Raw genomic sequence first — 5,000 nt, 5'->3', positions numbered from 1 at the left:
ACACACACACACACACACACACACACACACACACACACACACACACACACACACACACACACACACGGGAACATCCTTTGAAACCTCCTAGCAGATCTACAAGCTGCCTTGCTATGAAACCTCATAGCAGATCTACAAGCTGCCTTGCTATGAAACCTCATAGCAGATCTACAAGCTGCCTTGCTATGAAACCTCATAGCAGATCTACAAGCTGCCACGCTATGAAACCTCATAGCAGATCTACAAGCTGCCTTGCTATGAAACCTCCTAGCAGATCTACAAGCTGCCTTGCTATGAAACCTCCTAGCAGATCTACAAGCTGCCACGCTATGAAACCTCATAGCAGATCTACAAGCTGCCACTCTATGAAACCTCATAGCAGATCTACAAGCTGCCTTGCTATGAAACCTCCTAGCAGATCTACAAGCTGCCACGCTATGAAACCTCATAGCAGATCTACAAGCTGCCACTCTATGAAACCTCATAGCAGATCTACAAGCTGCCTTGCTATGAAACCTCATAGCAGATCTACAAGCTGCCACTCTATGAAACCTCATAGCAGATCTACAAGCTGCCTTGCTATGAAACCTCATAGCAGATCTACAAGCTGCCACTCTATGAAACCTCATAGCAGATCTACAAGCTGCCTTGCTATGAAACCTCCTAGCAGATCTACAAGCTGCAGCACTATGAAACCTCATAGCAGATCTACAAGCTGCCACTCTATGAAACCTCATAGCAGATCTACAAGCTGCCTTGCTATGAAACCTCATAGCAGATCTGCAAGCTGCCGCACTATGAAACCTCATAGCAGATCTGCAAGCTGCCGCACTATACCAGCTTGTAGATCTGCTATTTTTTTTAATCTAAAAAATGTGGTGCAAATCTTTGAATATATAATTTCAGAGCGAAGGTTTTTGACTCATATCTTTTCTTCTGAGGGGTCCCTGGAACAACATGTTTTCAGATGGGGGGGGTCCCTGGAACAACATGTTTTCAGATGGGGGGGGTCCCTGGAACAACATGTTTTCAGATGGGGGTCCCTGGAACAACATGTTTTCAGATGGGGGTCCCTGGAACAACATGTTTTCAGATGGGGGTCCCTGGAACAACATGTTTGCAGATGGGGGGTCCCTGGAACAACATGCTTTCAGATGGGGGTCCCTGGAACTACATGTTTTCAGATGGGGGTCCCTGGAACAACATGTTTTCAGATGGGGGGTCCCTGGAACAACATGTTTTCAGATGGGGGGTCCCTGGAACAACATGTTTTCAGATGGGGGTCCCTGGAACAACATGTTTTCAGATGGGGGGTCCCTGGAACAACATGTTTTCAGATGGGGGTCCCTGGAACAACATGTTTTCAGATGGGGGTCCCTGGAACAACATGTTTTCAGATGGGGGGTCCCTGGAACAACATGTTTTCAGATGGGGGTCCCTGGAACAACATGTTTTCAGATGGGGGGTCCCTGGAACAACATGTTTTCAGATGGGGGTCCCTGGAACAACATGTTTTCAGATGGGGGTCCCTGGAACAACATGTTTTCAGATGGGGGTCCCTGGAACAACATGTTTTCAGATGGGGGTCCCTGGAACAACATGTTTTCAGATGGGGGGTCCCTGGAACAACATGTTTTGAGATGGGGGGTCCCTGGAACAACATGTTTTGAGATGGGGGGTCGCTGGAACAACATGTTTTCAGATGGGGGTCCCTGGAACAACATGTTTTCAGATGGGGGTCCCTGGAACAACATGTGTTCAGATGGGGGTCCCTGGAACAACATGTTTTCAGATGGGGGTCCCTGTAACAACATGTTTTCAGATGGGGGTCCCTGGAACAACATGTTTTCAGATGGGGGTCCCTGGAACAACATGTTTTCAGATGGGGGGTCCCTGGAACAACATGTTTTCAGATGGGGGGTCCCTGGAACAACATGTTTTCAGATGGGGGTCCCTGGAACAACATGTTTTCAGATGGGGGTCCCTGGAACAACATTTTTTCAGATGGGGGTCCCTGGAACAACATGTTTTCAGATGGGGGTCCCTTGAACAACATGTTTGCAGATGGGGGTCCCTGGAACAACATGTTTTCAGATGGGGGTCCCTGGAACAACATGTTTTCAGATGGGGGTCCCTGGAACAACATGTTTTCAGATGGGGGGTCCCTGGAACAACATGTTTTCAGATGGGGGTCCCTGGAACAACATGTTTTCAGATGGGGGGTCCCTGGAACAACATGTTTTCAGATGGGGGGTCCCTGGAACAACATGTTTTCAGATGGGGGTCCCTGGAACAACATGTTTTCAGATTGGGGTCCCTGGAACAACATGTTTTCAGATGGGGGGTCCCTGGAACAACATTTTTTCAGATGGGGGTCCCTGGAACAACATGTTTTCAGATGGGGGTCCCTGGAACAACATGTTTTCAGATGGGGGTCCCTGGAACAACATGTTTGCAGATGGGGGGTCCCTGGAACAACATGTTTGCAGATGGGGGGTCCCTGGAACAACATGTTTGCAGATGGGGGGTCCCTGGAACAACATGTTTTCAGATGGGGGGTCCCTGGAACAACATGTTTTCAGATGGGGGTCCCTGGAACAACATGTTTTCAGATGGGGGGTCCCTGGAACAACATGTTTTCAGATGGGGGGTCCCTGGAACAACATGTTTTCAGATGGGGGTCCCTGGAACAACATGTCTTCAGATGGGGGTCCCTGGAACAACATGTTTTCAGATGGGGGTCCCTAAAACAACATGTTTTCAGATGGGGGTCCCTGGAACAACATGTTTTCAGATGGGGGGTCCCTGGAACAACATGTTTTCAGATGGGGGGTCCCTGGAACAACATGTTTTCAGATGGGGGTCCCTGGAACAACATGTTTTCAGATGGGGGTCCCTGGAACAACATGTTTTCAGATGGGGGTCCCTAAAACAACATGTTTTCAGATGGGGGTCCCTGGAACAACATGTTTTCAGATGGGGGTCCCTGGAACAACATGTTTTCAGATGGGGGGTCCCTGGAACAACATGTTTTCAGATGGGGGGTCCCTGGAACAACATGTTTTCAGATGGGGGGTCCCTGGAACAACATGTTTTCAGATGGGGGGTCCCTGGAACAACATGTTTTCAGATGGGGGTCCCTGGAACAACATGTTTTCAGATGGGGGGTCCCTGGAACAACATGTTTTCAGATGGGGGTCCCTGGAACAACATGTTTTCAGATGGGGGGTCCCTGGAACAACATGTTTTCAGATGGGGGTCCCTGGAACAACATGTTTTCAGATGGGGGGTCCCTGGAACAACATGTTTTCAGATGGGGGTCCCTGGAACAACATGTTTTCAGATGGGGGGTCCCTGGAACAACATGTTTTCAGATGGGGGGTCCCTGGAACAACATGTTTTCAGATGGGGGTCCCTGGAACAACATGTTTTCAGATGGGGGGTCCCTGGAACAACATGTTTTCAGATGGGGGGTCCCTGGAACAACATGTTTTCAGATGGGGGTCCCTGGAACAACATGTTTTCAGATGGGGGGTCCCTGGAACAACATGTTTTCAGATGGGGGGTCCCTGGAACAACATGTTTTCAGATGGGGGTCCCTGGAACAACATGTTTTCAGATGGGGGTCCCTAAAACAACATGTTTTCAGATGGGGGGTCCCTGGAACAACATGTTTTCAGATGGGGGGTCCCTGGAACAACATGTTTTCAGATGGGGGGTCCCTGGAACAACATGTTTTCAGATGGGGGTCCGCGGCCAAATACATATAATTTTGGGGGTCCTCGACATGAAATAGTGTGAGAACCATACATGAGGTTTTAACCCTGTGAGAACCACTGATGAACTCATAGTTGCATTAGCTCATAATTCAACATTTTTAACTAAAGTTCATGGTTCCAAAAAATGAACTAATATAGTTATTTTTCGTTCCTTTTTTTCTTTTTTTATTATTGCCACAGCCCATAGGAATACAGTCTGCTATTGGGAATGAACTCAAACCTTTGGGATTAATAAAGTGACAACTTTTACAATATCTCATTACCATTATCCAAATTAATTCCTCATCTTTTTTTTTTTACATTTTGGAAATAAAAGCTCTTTTGCAAAGTGAAATTCCACCGAATTCTAAATCCTTTTCCTTGTCTTTTATGGGCCAACTTGTGAAAGCTCCATGCTTTTATTCTGAAGGCAAAGGTTTCTGAATGTTCTCGTTTCTCACAGCCTGCATATCTCAAGGGGGCAGTGAGGCTATTCAACGTTGTAGGCAGCGGTGGCCGAACGGATAGCGGCGCGGTCTAGATACCGGAAGGTTCCCAGTTCGAACCAGCCGTCCGACACGTTAAAATTACCACCGCTGAAATGCCCTTGAACAAGGCATCAACCACTACGATGAAATGTGTTCTATGAGCAGGGCCTGGCTGGAAACAAGTTCTTGAGCTTAGCCCAGATACCCTGGGTAAATATAGATTTCATTTCATTTCATTTCATTTCATTTCATTTCATTTCATTTCATTTCAAGCTCTGGGTCCTAGTGGTAGGAGGAGGGACTACAGGCGGACCCGTGGATTCATGACCGGGAAACCCCGTGCAGCTGGGCTTTAACGTTGAGCGCTCGGTTGCCCTACGTCACTCAGGACCTCAAAGTTGAGGTCCTGGGAGGGACTTCCGGCAGTCTTCCGGGTGCTTCAAAACGCCACTGAGCAACTTCCACTGACATGAATAGCTGGGGGGGCGGAGCTTCGCGCCAGTTCAGTCTCTATTATATATATACTCTATGGCATATCTCCACGTGTTGAAAATAGCTGATCTACAACAAGCTCACAACACGTTGCAGACGCGCCACGTTACAATTGAAACGATTGAAACGTATATAAGGCCACTGTCTACAATCTCACACCGTGTTGCGGACGCGACGTGTTGTGAGCTTGTACGTTGTTGTGAGCTTGTACGTTGTGAGCTTGTACGTTGTGAGCTTGTACAGTACGTTGTACGACAAAGAA

Source organism: Electrona antarctica (assembly GCF_951216825.1).
Source record: "Electrona antarctica genome assembly, contig: scaffold_96, whole genome shotgun sequence".
NCBI lineage: Eukaryota > Metazoa > Chordata > Actinopteri > Myctophiformes > Myctophidae > Electrona > Electrona antarctica.
The sequence above is the reverse complement of the archived record's forward strand: the minus strand, read 5'-3'. Positions refer to the sequence as shown.